Source organism: Bos grunniens, chromosome X (genome assembly GCF_055505025.1).
Source record: "Bos grunniens cultivar Pamir isolate PY7600 chromosome X, Bosgru_T2T1.0, whole genome shotgun sequence".
NCBI classification, from domain to species: domain Eukaryota; kingdom Metazoa; phylum Chordata; class Mammalia; order Artiodactyla; family Bovidae; genus Bos; species Bos grunniens.
The window spans coordinates 90,417,310-90,432,065 of NC_141194.1; the positions used below are offsets into that span (position 1 = coordinate 90,417,310).

General features: G+C 40.2%; 1 pseudogene; it reads left to right on the forward strand.

Annotated features, from left to right (window-relative positions):
• The first annotated feature begins 6,037 nt into the window (after positions 1 to 6,037).
• Positions 6,038 to 6,680, forward strand: LOC147340892 (histone H2B-like; annotated as a pseudogene).
• Positions 6,681 to 14,756: the final 8,076 nt, after the last annotated feature.

Genomic DNA, 14,756 nt, shown 5'->3' on the forward strand with positions numbered 1-14,756 from the left:
TGCGGATGTAAAGTCCATAAGGGCAGAGATCTGTTTTGTTCACTGATTCTAAGTACCTAGATTTGCACACAAAACGACATTTTTAAAATGAATTTTCTCATAATTTTTGTATTACAGTAAGTTATATCACACTGAGTAATTGTCCAAAACTTGATTTTTTCACCCAACATTATGATTTTTAGATTTGTCCGTGTTCATCTATAACATATACACATCCATTTTAACTGGTATATAATATGCCCTTTTATGAATAGTTTCCTTAGGCATGCCATTCTTGTAGACATCTTTGAGTTGCTTCTCTTTTTGTTGCTATTACAAAGAATGCTGCAATGAATACTCTTGTCATAGCCTTTCATTACTCTATAAATATGTTTCCTAGAGCTGGAATTGCTAAATGACAGTGTATATGCATCTTCAACCTCACTGTGTGAGCATGCTCAGTTGCTTCAGTCATATTTGACTCTTTGGACTGTAGCACACCAGGCTCCTCTGTCCATAGGATTCTCCAGGCAAGAATACTGGAGTGGGTTGCCATGCCCTCCGCCAGGGATCTTCCTGACCCAAGGATCGAATCTGTGTCTCTTATGCCTCTTGAATTGGCAGGTGGGTTCTTTACCACTGGCAGCACCTGGAAAGCCCATTCAACCTCACTAGACACTGCCAAATAGTAATTATATCAATTTACACACACATATCAGCTATAGAAGAGTACCCATTTCCCCCACATTCTTGGAGATAATTATTTTTAAATTTCTTTTTTTACCAATTTAATAGGTGAAAATGAGCATCTCCCTAGTGTTGAACCTGCCTTTCCCAGATTATGTCATGGGTGTGCATCTCTTTATAGGTTTTTCTGAACAAACATATTTCTTTTCCTCTTCTGTGAATTATCTGTTGATGTCCTTTGTCCATTTTTTCTGTTGTCTTCTTTTTTTAAAAAAATTATCTTATTTATTTATTTATTTGGAGGACTGCACTGGGGTTTAGTTGCTGCACACATCCTTTTCTCTAGTAATGGCAAGCAGGGGCTACTCTCTAGTTGCAGTCCATGGGTTTCTCATTATATTGGGTTCTCTTGTGCAGCACAGGCTCTAGGGCACAGGGGCTCCAGTTCCCAGGCTTTAGAGCACAGTCTCAATAGTTGTGGCAAAGTTGCTCGGCAGCATGTGGGATCCTCCGGGACTAGGCATGGAAATCGTATCTCCTCTATTGCAGGCAGATTCTTTACCACTGAGCCACCAGGGAATCCCCTGCTTGTCTTCTTAATATTGCTTCTCATGGGTGCTTTACATATTTTATATTCTGATTATTGGTCTGTAACATATTTTGCAAAATTTCTCTGTATTCCAAAAAGATCTTTACTGCATTCCTCTGTCGTTGATTTGGTTTATAAACCATTTTTATTTGGTTTACAATAAGTGTAACTGAAATAAACCTGTTTGAGGAAAGAACGACTTTTGGTACACATGCAACACTACTGGTGAGAAAGTTTTCTATCAGGCAGGTAAGTATAACACGCATACAGAAAAAGGCCATATCTTAATTGTACATCTTGATGAATGTTCACAAAATGAAGACACCCATAAAACCAGTCCCCAGATCAAGACCATTCTTTATCCATCAATTATGCATCTGTTCTCCACTCTTTTGCAGTGCAACATCCTTGATAAATCAATTTTCTGTATATGCCTTTTCCAATTTTGTAATCAATTTTCAACTTCCACAAAAAAAATGGGCTTGTTAATATTAATCTTTTTATTGGAGTGTTACTAGACTTATGGATTAATTTGTGGTGATTTGCTAACTTGTAGGGGGCTTCCCAGGTGGTGCTAGTGGTGAAGAATACGCCTTCCAATGCAGGAGATGCAAGGGATGAGGGTTTGATCCCTGTGTTTGATCCATGGGCTGGGAAGATCCCCTGGAGAAGGAAATGACAACCCGCTCCAATATTCTTGCCTGGAAAATCTCGTAGACTGAGGAGCTACAGTGGGCTACAGTCCATGGGATCCCAAAAAGTTGGGCATGACTGAAGGGACTGAGCACACATGCAAAGTGTAAAACGTTAAATTTTAAATATTTAAATTTAAATCCATAAATACAGAAGCATTTTAAATAATTTGTAAGTATCCCATTTCTATTCCTGTTCCATCTTTGGAGGATGTGGGTTTGCTATTTTTACTTTTTCTCATGGACTTTGATGAGTACTGTAGGTAATAGCAGGTCAGTTCTGGAGAATCCCATGGATTGAAGAGCCTGGCGGGCTACAGTCAATGGGATCACAAAGAATCTGACACGACTGAAGTGACCGGGCATGGACGCACACATATATGTCCTATGATTTTGAGGAGCAGTCTGCTGAACACATCAGAGAGTTCCTGCTCAAGCTGTGTGCTTGTGTGTGCTAAGTCGCTTCAGTCGACTTGGACTGTTGGCAACCCTATGGACTGTAGCCCGCCAGGCTCCTCTGTCTGTAGGATTGTCCAGGCAAGAATAGTGGAGTGGGTTGTCATTTCATCCTCCAGGGGATCTTCCTGACCCAGGGATAGACTCTGCCTCTCTTATGTCTCCTACACTGGGAGGCAGGTTCTTTACCACTACCGATACCTGGGAAGCAGCGCTCAAGCTACAGTGGCTCAGAAAAGGAAAAATAAGATTCTGTGGGGGTGTAAAATGGCCGCCAAGTGGCCAGAGTCACTCTGATGGCAGCAAGCACTTGAGTTATGGAGGTCAGTCAGACCCTCTCAGGAATCCCAAACTAGTTTTCTTTCATTTTGTCCAATTTAGGTGACTTTCTGGACATCTTTTGAAAGTTCACAAGTGGCCATAAATCAGCTAAAGCAAATGGATGATCTTTTTCCTCCATGGCATGCTTGCTAAGTTGCTTCAGCCCTGTCCAACTCTTTGCGACCCTATAGATGGTAGCATGCCATCTGTCCATGGATTTTCTGGACATGGATTCTGTTCATGGTTCCTCCGTCCATGGATTCTCCAGGCAAGAATACTGGAGTGGGTTGCAGTGCCCTCCTCCAGGTGATAGTGTGTGTGTAGTTGTCATTTTATCACACGTATTGATTCATTAAACCCCTACAGTCAAGATAGGTACATTTCCATCATCACAAAGGTCTCCCTCCTCCTACCCCCGTAGAGTCACACATGGTATTCTGGTCCCTCAATTCACCTCTGAGCATCAGCAGTCATGAATCTCTTCTCCATCTCTATAATTTTCTCATTACGAGAAGGTTATATGAATGGCAACCTACAGTTTGTAAACTTTTCTTTGGTAATTTGTTATGTACTAAATTGTGTCTCTCCCAGAGGTCTGTTGAATTCCTGACCCCCAGGACCTCTGAATGTGACCTGATTTGGAAATGGAGTTGTTACAGCTGTAAGTGGTTCCAGTGAGGTCATATTGGAATAGAGAAGACCCTTATCCAGTATGACCATTGTCCTGACAAGAAGAGAAGAGACACAGAAACCCAGGGGAGTATGCCCTGTGATGAGGGAGACAGAGATGGAAGTGCTTTAGCTCCAGGTCATGGAACCCCAAGGACTGCCATCAACCACCAGAACCCAGGCAGCACAAAGGGAGGAGTCCCCCATCCAGGTTTCAGAGGGAGCAGGGCCCCTGAAGCCATGACTTCAGACTCCTTGTCACCAGATTGTGAGACAATACATTTCTGTTGTTTAAACCACCCAGATCCTGATACTTTGTTGTGGCAGGCCTAGAAAACTAATACAATAACCTTTCTGTTTGAAGAACTTCCTTTAACCAACGCTAGTGACAAATTATCTTAGCTTCTCTTTATCTGATCACTTTTTTTCTCTCTTTCAATCCTGAAGGAGAGTTTCGTAAGGTATGGAATTCGTGGATTAAAATTCTTTTCTTTCAGCACTTGAAAAATATTCTGGCACTTCTCCAAGGTTTAGATGAGAAATCTGTCTTCATTCAGACTGATGGTAGGTACTGTTGCCCTTTTCCTTTGGTTGCTTTCAAAGTTTTTTCTTTATTTTTAGTTTTCCAGAATTGAATTATAATGGGTCTTGATTTGGATTGATTTATTTGTTTGTGGTTTGCTTTGCTTCTTAGATCTTTAGGCTTATCCTTTCACCAAATTTGGGGAAATTTCAGGCCTTATTTCTTCAGATACTCTTTCTCTTTTCTTTTCACCATCTGGGATTGTAATGATCCTTTTTTTTTTTTTTTTTAATTTTCCTACAGATTGCTAAGGTTCTGTTCAGCTTTTTTTTTTAGGGTGGGGGCCTGTTTTCTCTCTGTTGTTCACTTTGGGTGAATTCTATTCATATTCCTCAAGTTCATTGATTCTTTCCTCTGTCATTTCCACTATATTGTTGACCCCATCCACTGAGTTTTTAAAAGTTTCTGTGATTATATTTTTCAGTTATAAAAGTTCCATTTAGTTCTATGATATAATTATAACATCTGGGTTTTGTTTGTTTTGCTGAGATTTTCTGTTTTGACATTTGTTTCAAGAGGATTTGTACTTGATTGTTGAAACTTTTTTTACAATGACTTGTATTCACTCAGGCTGCTATAACAAAAATCTATAGACTGCGTGACTTTTAAATAAGACACATATTTCTCACAGTTCTGAAGTCTGGAAGTCCAAAATCAAGGTGTTGGGAGATTTTGTGCTTGTAAGGGCCTTCTTCTTGGCTTGCTGATAGCTGCCTTCTTACTTTTTGGTGTGTTTTTTTTTTTTTTTTTTTTTCCCTAAGGTCACTAATCCCATCATGGGGTTCCACCTTCAAGACCTCATCTCAACACTCCTGTGCAGGACTGCTTCCATGAGAACAGAATGATGTCTGCATTTGTATCTCAGAAAATAGGCTACTCCCTATCTGCTGCTGCTAAGTCGCTTCAGTCGTGTCCGACTCTGCGACCCCATAGATGGCAGCCCACCAAGCTCCGCTGTCCCTGGGATTCTCCAAGCAAGAACACTGGAGTAGGTTGCCATTTCCTTTTCCAATGCATGAAAGTGAAAAGTGACAGTGAAGTCACTCAGTTGTGTCCAACTCTTCCTGATCCCATGCACTGCAGCCTACAAGGCTCCTCCATCCATGAGATTGTCCAGGCAAGAGTACTGGAATGGGTTGCCATTGCCTTCTCCGCTACTCCCTAGAGTAGTGACTAAAAAACACTGCAGGGATGCAGTTCAGTGTTTAGAAGACTGTTGAATTAATGGAGTATTAAAAAGACGCTCAGAATTTCAGTGTTTGTTTAAAAAGGGAAAATGGGTATTTTGGGATACGTTTATTTTCAGTATTAGTTATGCATTTGTTAGTGTATAACATTTTCTGAGTCCTGCCTGTACAACACAAAAGGATGGCATGTACTCATCCTTTTCACTCCTTAATTAAATTACACTCAAGCAGCATTGAGTGTGGCTTCCCAGGTGGCACTAGTGGTAAAGAACCTGCCTTCCAATGCAGGAGATGTAAGAGACATGGGTTCAATCCCTGGGCTGGGAAGATCCCCTGGAGGAGGAAATGGCAACCCACTCCAGTATTCTTGCTTGGAAAATCCCATGGACAGAGGAGCCTGGCAGGCTACAGTCCATGGGATAGCAAAGAGTCAGACACAACTGAGCGACTAACTCTACTCTCTAATCTCTTTCCTACATGGCCTGCTTGCTAAGTCGCTTCAGCCCTGTCTGACTCTTTGCAACCCTATGGGCGGTAGCATGCCGGGTTCCTCTGTCCATGGGTTCCCCAGGCAAGAATACTGGAGTGGGTTGCCGTGCCGTCCTCCAGGTGATCTTCCCGACCCAGGGATCGAACTCACGTCTCTTACATATCCTGCACTGGCAGGCAAGATCTTTAACACTAGCGCCACCTGGGAAGCCCTTTCCTACATGCCACATAGTTCAGAGTTTCTGGCGGAGGTCACAGAAAGTTTAAAGATTCCTGCTGTGATTGATCCACAGGGGGCCAACGGGGGAGGGGCATTCAGTGACACATGACATGGGGTGTCAGAGCGACTGGCCTCCATGACTTGCATTTTATCCAATCATATATGGACCTTGCCGTGACATCAGGGCAGGCTGGGCTTATAAAGCCAGGCACCAGCCCTCAGAAGCCACCCTGTACTTTCCTCTGAGCTGTGGGGAAAGTGAGTCTGAAATGCATGAGCCATCGTCTAAGCTGTCTGAGGAAGACCTGGGCAATGAAGGAACTGAGGTCTGCGAAGCTGAGCCCTTCGAAACGGAGCCAAGGAAGGCAAAGAAGACACCAAAGGGCCGCTGCAGCTGCAGCCGCAGCAGCCATCACAGTCGCTGCCCGAACATTGAGAGCTTCGCCACCTATTTCCCCAGGGTGCTGAAGCAAGTCCACATGGGCTTGAGTCTCTCACAGGAGGCCGTGAACCTCATGAATTCCTTCGTGATAGATATGTTCGAGCACATTGCCGAAGAGGCTGGGCACCTGGCCCGCAACAACAAGCGCCACACCATCACTCCAGAGAGATCCAGACCTCTGTGCACTTGCTGCTGCCTGGGGAGATGGGCAAGCATGCCGTGTCAGAGGCCACCAACGTGGTCATCAAATATACCTCCAGCAGATAGGCTGACACCTGACCACCGGAACTTTGCAAACCAAAGGCTCTTTTCAGAGCCACTCACTCGGCAGGAAAAGACCTGTAGCACTGAACAGTCACATGCACTCTGGGTTCTCGCCCTGTGCCCTACTGTCCATGGTTAAAACATTTCTACCCTGAGGAAAGCATTATAAACCTCATCATTATGTGTCTGTAGTGTCAATCGTTCTGTGGAAAATCATGAACTTTTCTTAATCATATTGCATCTCCTCACTTTCCTAAAAGGTCATTTCTATCTGTGGTTTCTCTGTCAGCCACTTTAGGGATCTTTATGGTCAAAATTTTTTCCATGAAAGTTTCATTGACCTTTCAGATATTTTTATGTTCGATATAGGAATCCATAAAATGCAGTAGCAGACATAAATGCCTTCCCAGGTGGCGCTAGTGGTAAAGAACCTCGCTGCCAGTGCAGGTAGATGTAGGAGAGGTAGGTTTGATCCCTGGGTCTGGAAGATCCCCTGGAGAAGGGCATGGCAACACACTCCAGTATTGCCTGGAGAATCACATGGACAGAGGAACCTGGTGGGCTGTGGTCCATAGGGTCACAAAGAGTCAGACATGACTTACCATCCATTTACACAGCAGATATAAAAATCATAATTACCCATTCCTACTCTTTCAACATATCTGAAATCTGGATTCACTTAAAAACATAAAATAGGACCCCACTGCAGTGTAAAATTTGAAAATCTAATGTTCTGGAATCAAGCAATATACCTTCTGAAATTAGTGTTCTACCTAATTCATATTTATCTCCTCTTTTTTTTTTCTTTTCTTTTCTTTTTTTTTTTTACAGCCTGTAACTTTTTGGGGTTTATGCAAAAGTCTTGGCTTAAGTGCAGTTTTGCCCAAATGATGAGATCATTGAAGGACAGAAGCTGTAGCCACAGTCTCCATAGTAACAGCCAATGGGACTGGTAACTCAGTAAGCCAAATGATAGGACCAAAGTGTGGTGGGGGACCAGCGATGAGCCAATAACAGCTTTCCTGTGATTTTCACCTTGGAGATTGATTAGGAAGGAGTTGTGATGGTTTTCTTGTTGATTTTCTGTTCAAGTGGTTGCTTTTAACCATGGTGATTTAAGTACAGGCATCCAGATCTGGTAGTGGGACATGTCTCTAGTTCCTTGCATCAAAGTAAGAGAAGGATGTTCAGCAACTCAGAATTCAGAGGACTCCTTCTTCTAACTCTAGCAATTTGAGTGTTAATGCTTATAATAATATTTATTAAATTTAATATCCATTGTGTTTCTTGGTGCATTGACCTGTTCTTTTGTTTTTCTGTAGGTATGTAGGTGACTTTCAGTGTAGTTGGTGATTTTACGATGCCTTTTTTTCCCATTAATTTCTAGCTTACTACAACATTGAAGAGAGAATGCACTACATGATTTCAGTCTTTTGTAATTTTCTATGATTTTCATTAGAATTCATCATATTTTTTTCAATATATATCAATATATTTCATCATATTTTTTTAATTTAAATTTATTTATTTTAATTAGAGGCTAATTACTTTACAATATTGCATTGGTTTTGCCATACATCAACATGAATCTTCCACGGGTATACACGTGTTCCCAATCCTATTTCATCACATTTTAAACTATACTTTCTTCAATTCTTAGTCAGAATATACTGTAGAGCAAAGGGAACTATAGCAATTCTTTTTTTCAGCAACTTTGAACAGTTTAATATATAAAATTATTGAACACTGTGTTGTAAACCTGAACTAATATAATATTGTAACTCAGCTAAACTTAAATAAAAATTTTCAAAATTAAAAAAAATTCTCAGTACTCCTGGATTTGGATGTAGAAACCTGTGAATGATGTCAGTATCAGCCAAACGATGAGAGAAAACTAGAGAAAATGGAGAATTCTAGCCTTTTCTTGAGCCCAGATTTAGTGCTTCATTAGATCAGTCAGACATGATAGAGTTCTATAATGTCTAAATTATTGTTCTAGTAATTTCATTTCCCATTTTGTTCTCATTCTCCCATAACTGTATTATGGAATTCTTCAGAAGTATTTTATGTGTGATATGCAATAGATAAAGTGAAGAAACAGATACACCCATCCACTACCTCTATTATACTTATCACACATATGCCAGATTAAGCATGCAAGTAATTTTATAAACGGGGATTGATATATAGTACAGGAATGGCAAAACGAACTTTTCACAAAGATTTAACTTTTCTAGTTCCCTGGTTTCTGAACTTCTATTAAACATTCATACAGATGTTTCGAATCAATGTTTTTCTAGCAGAGAATCAGTTGCTCTTGAAAACACAAGCTTCCATGGCCTGCAATTTTACATCCATTAGAGACTGTCCAGCGAGAGCAGCTCAATCTTCTATCTCCACTGGTACAACTTGCAATGGTCAGCTGGCAAGCTGTGAGCCACAGCCGTTGACTGAAAGTGTGTTTGAGGGACCAGGGCTGAACAGATATAGTTTTTGCTATGAAATTCAGCCTGAAGATTAAGGGAGAAGGAACTGTGATAGTTTGCCAGTTCTTTTTTGGTTCCATATTTCTTTTTAATCATGGGGGTAAAATAGGAACTCAGATCAGGTCATATCTTCAGCCTCTTGCATCAATTTAGAAAATGATTATTACTAATATAAACTCGAAGATATCTCCTTTTACCTCAAGACGTTTGAATGTGAAGTTCATGTTAAGGGTCATATATTTTCTATTGTGGTTTTTTCTTGGCCCTTGAAAAATTGTATTTGATTTTTACTTAAGTCCTTTTTCTATGGTGTATTGATGGATGTTAAAGAAATGGATTTCCTATTACTTTTTGTTTTAAACTGATTTCTAATTTAGTACATCTGCAGAGAGAGAACATTCTGTGGGATTTCAATCCTTTGTAATATTTTGATTTGCTTTAGATCACTGACTTCTGCCTCACTGAATACAATAAAGTCTTTGTGTGGAGCATAACAAACTGTGGAAAATACTTAAAGTGATGGAAACATCATCCCACATTACCTGTCACCTAAGGAGCCTTATGCAGGTCAAGAGGCAAGAGTCAGAACCAGATATGGAACAATGGAGTGATTCCAAATTGGGAAATGAGTACGTCAAGTCAGTGTATTGTCACCCTGCTTATTTAAATTCTATGCAGAGAACATCATGTGAAATGTTGGAATGGATGAAGCACAAGCTGGAATCAAGATTTCTGAGGAAATATAAACAACCTGACCTATGCAGATGACACCACCCTAATGGCAGCAAGTGAGGAGGAATTAAAGAGCCTCTTGATGAAGTTGAAAGAGGAGAGTGAAAAAGCAACCTTAAAACTTAACATTAAAAATGAAGATCATGGCATCTGGTCCCAACACTTCATGGCAAATAGATGGGGAAAAAGTGGAAACAGTGACAGACTTTATTTTCTTGGGCTCCAAAACCACTGTGGATGGTGACTGCAGGCATGAAATTTAAAGTTGCATGCTCCTTGGAAGAAAAGCTATGACAAAGCTAGACAGTGTAGTAAAAAGCAGAGGCATCACTTTGACAACAAAGGTCCATCCAGACAAAGCTATCGTTTTTTCCAGTAGTCCTGTATGGATGTGACAGTTGGACCATAAAGAACGCTGAGTGCCGAAGAATTGATGCTTTTGAACTGTGGTCTTGGAAAAGATTCTTGCAACTCACTTGGACAGCAAAGAGATCAAACCAGTCAATGTTTAAGGAAATCAACCCTGAATATTCATTGGAAGGATGGATGCTGAAGCTGAAGCTCCAATGCTTTGGCTACCCGATGAGAAGAGCTGAGTCACTGGAAAAGACCCTGATGCTGGGAAAGATTGAGTGCAGGAGGAGAAGGGAGCAAAAAAGGATGAGGTGGTTGGATGGCATCACCGATCTAACAGACATGATTTTGAGCAAACTCCGGGAGATAGTGAAGGACAGCGAAGCCTGGTATGCTGCAGTTCATGGAGTCACAAAGAGTCGGACATGACTGAGAGACTGAACGACAACGGCAACGTAGAGGTGAGACAGAGGGTATCAGGTGTGATTATTTTCTTGGTAACATAGAGGGTATCAAGAGAGATTATCTTCTGGCCCTTTCCTTCTTTGCTTGCTTCGTTGTGTGTTTCTAATCATGGTGATTTTAAAATATCATATTAGTTATCTGAAACTGACGTATGAAATGCCAGAAATCAGTATACTGAACAGTACGTACTTAATGTCTCACACTTTTGGAGGCCAGAAATCCCACTGAAGGTGTCAGCTGGTTTGGTTCCTTCAGAGTGATGTGAAGGAAGCCTCTGTTCCAGTCCTCTCTCCTTGGCTTGTGGAGATGGCAGTGACCCTTCCATATCTGCTCACAGTTTCCTCCCTATATGAAGGTTTCTGTGTCCATATTTCCCATTTTTATGTGGATACAGGTCATTTTGGATTAGAGGGCATCATAATGAACCCAGTTGAACTTGATTCCTCCAGGATAAATCCTGTCTCTGTAAACACGTATTACGTGTCAGTTACTAGGGTTTAGTACATCAGCACAGATGTATTAGGGAAAGGAATTCAACCCAGAGAAGACAAGACTTTTGAGTTTAGGTGGGCATAGCTGTTGAATTTTCCATTGTATTGAAACCAATTTTTTTTCACAGATAAATGCTGGTATGATATTTACTAGGTGGTATAGTTACAATTTTTTAATTCTTCAAACATATACACGTAGAATATTGAGGGAAAGTCTTACTTATACAGAAATTTTTGATGAATGAGGGTATCCAAATCCCTGTGCAATTTGGCAAATATTGAATTTTTGATAATCACATGTCATTTATCGATGGATGCATTATAAGTTACGTCAGAACTTAGTGCATTAAGGGAGCGATTATTTATGATTTCTTATGTATCTATGTGCAAGGTGAATGCTTCTGTTGCTGTGTCTAGTAAGTGTCAGGATTTTTTTGTAGCTCCCTCTGTTTTGCATAGTCCCTTGTGCACTTTATATAACATTGCTTCAAAATTAATACTGTATAAGACACTTCTCTGCATTCTAAAATGGCTGCTTGATAATCAGGAATGGTGTGTACATACTCATATAACAATAATAATAAAAATAAAGAGAACATTGGTGAGCACTTAAGGGAAAAAATAAAGTCACTCCTCTCATGTAATTTTCTCAACTATTTCAATAGTGAATAATTTTATTCAGTTTATAAAAGTTTCTGATTTTCCCCTCTATCTGAAGAGAGAAGTTACTATTTCATTTCAGTCCTTATAAATTCATTCTGGTTTATTTTTTTTAATTAATATATTTATTTTACTTTTTAAAAATGTATTTATTTTAACTGGAGGCTAATTACTTTACAATATTGTAGTGGTTTTTGCCATACACTGACATGAATCAGCCATGGGTGTACATGTGTTCCCCATCCTGAACCCCCCGCCCACCTCCCTCCCTATCCCCCGCTCTGGGTCATCCCAGTGCACCAGCCCTGAGCACCCTGTCTCATGCATCAAACCTGGACTGGCGATCTGTTTCACATATGATAATATACATGTTTCAATGCTAGTCTCTCAGATCATCCCACCCTTGCCTTCTCCCACAGAGTCCAAAAGACTGTTCTATACATCTGTGTCTCTTTTGCTGTCTCGCATATGGGTTATCATTACCATCTTTCTAAATTCCATACATATGTGTTAGTATACTGTATTGGTGTTTTTCATCCTGACTTACTTCACTCTGTATAATCGGCTCCAGTTTCATCCACCTCATTAGAACTGATTCAAATGCATTCTTTTTAATGGTTGATTAATATTCCATTGGGTATATGTACCACAGCTTTCTTATCCATTCGTCTGCCGATGGACATCTAGGTTGTTTCCATGTCCTGGGTATTGTAAACAGTGCTGCGATGAACATTTGGGTACACGTGTCTCTTTCTGGTTTCCTCGGTGTGTATGCCCAGCGGTGGGATTGCTGAGTCATATGGCAGTCCTATTTCCAGTTTTTTAAAGAATCTCCACACTGTTCTCCATAGTGGCTGTACTCGTTTGCATTCCCACCAACCGTGTAAGAGGGTTCCCTTTTCTCCACACCCTCTCTAGCATTTATTCTTTGTAGGTATTTTGATAGCAGCCATTCTGACCAGTGTGAAATGGTACCTCATTTTGGTTTTGATTTGCATTTCTCTGACAATGAGTGATGTTGAGCATCTTTTCATGTGTTTGTTAGCCATCTGTATGTCTTCTTTGGAGATATTTCTGTTTAGTTCTTTGGCCCAGTTTTTTATTGGATCATTTATTTTTCTGGAATTGAGCTGCAGGAGCTGCTTCTATACTTTTGAGATTAATTCTTTGTCAGTTGCTTCATTTGCTATTTTTTCCTCCCATTCTGAAGGCTGTCTTTTCACCTTGCTTATAGTTTCCTTCGTTGTGCAAAAGGTTTTAAGTTTAATTAGGTCCCATTTGTTTATTTCTCCTTTTATTTCCATTACTCTGGGAGGTGGGTCATAGAGGATCCTGCTGTGATTTATGTCGGAGAGTGTTTTGCCTATGTTTTCCTCTAGGAGTTTTATAGTTTCTGGTCTTACATTTAGATCTTTAATCCATTTTGAGTTTATTTCTGTGTATGGTGATAGAAAGTGTTGTAGTTTCATTCTTTCACAAGTGGTTCACTAGTATTCCCAGTATCACTTGTTACAGAGATTGTCTTTTTTCCATTGTATTTTCTTGCTTCCTCTCAAAGAGGTAGGTGCGTGGATTTATCTCTGGGCTTTCTAGTTTGTTCCACTGATCTATATTTCTGTCTTTGTGCAAGTACCATACTGTCTTGATGACTGTAGCTTTGTAGTGTTTCCTGAAGTGAGGCAGGTTGATTCCTCCAGTTCCATTCTTCTTTCTCAAGACTGCTTTGGTTATTCGAGGTTTTTTGTATTTCCATACAAATTGGGAAATTATTTGTTCTAATAGTCTGAAAAATACTGTTGGTCACTTGAGAGGGATTGCAGAGAAGGCAATGGCACCCGACTCCAGTACTCTTGCCTGGAAAATCCCATGAGTGGAGGAGCCTGGAAGGCTGCAGTCCATGGGGTCGTGAAGAGTCAGACACAACTGAGCCACTTCACTTTCACTTTTCACTTTCATGCACTGGAGAAGGCAATGGCACCCCACTCCAGTGTTCTTGCCTGGAGAATCCCAGGGACAGGGTGCCTCGTGGGCTGCCGTCTATGGGGTTGCACAGAGTCGTACCCGACTGAAGCAACTTAGCAGTAGCAGCAGTGAATCTATAGATTGCTTGGGGAAGTATACTCAATTTCACTGTATTGATTCTTCTGATCCATGAACATGGTATGTTTCTTCATCTATTTGTTTCATCTTTGATTTCTTTCATCAGTGTTTTATAGTTTTCTATATATAGGTCTTTTGTTTCTTAGGTAGATTTATTCCTAAGTATTTTATTCTTTTCATTGCAATGGTGAATGGAATTGTTTCCTTAATTTCTCCTTCTGTTTTCTCATTGTTAGTGTATAGGAATGCAAGGGATTTCTGTGTGTTGATTTTATATCCTGCAACGTTACTCTATTCATTGATTAGCTCTAGTAATTTTCTGGTGGTGTCTTTAGGGTTTTCTATGTAGCAAACAGTGAGAGTTTTACTTCTTCTTTTCCAATCTGGATACCTTTTCTTTCTTTCTCTTCTCTGATCGCTGTGGCTAAAACTTCCAAAACTATGCTGAACAGTAGTGGTGAGAGTGGGCACCATTGTCTTGTTCCTGACTTTAGGGGAAATGCTTTCTATTTTTCACCATAATGTTTGCTGTGGGTTTATCATAGCTGGCTTTTATTATGTTGAGATATGTTCCTTCTGTGCCTGCTTTCTGGAGGGTTTTTATCATAAATGGATGTTGAATTTTGTCAAAGGCTTTCTCTGCATCTATTGAGATAATCATGTGGTTTTTATCTTTCAATTTGTTAATGTGCTGAATCACATTGATTGATTTGTAGATATTAAAAAATCCTTGCATCCCTGGGGTAAAGCCCACTTGGTCTTTTTAATATGTTGTTGGATTCTGTTTGCCAGAATTTTGTTAAGGATTTTTGCATCTATGTTCATCAGTGATATTGGCCTGTAGTTTTCTTTTTTTGTGGCATCTTTGTATGGTTTTGGTATTAAGGTGA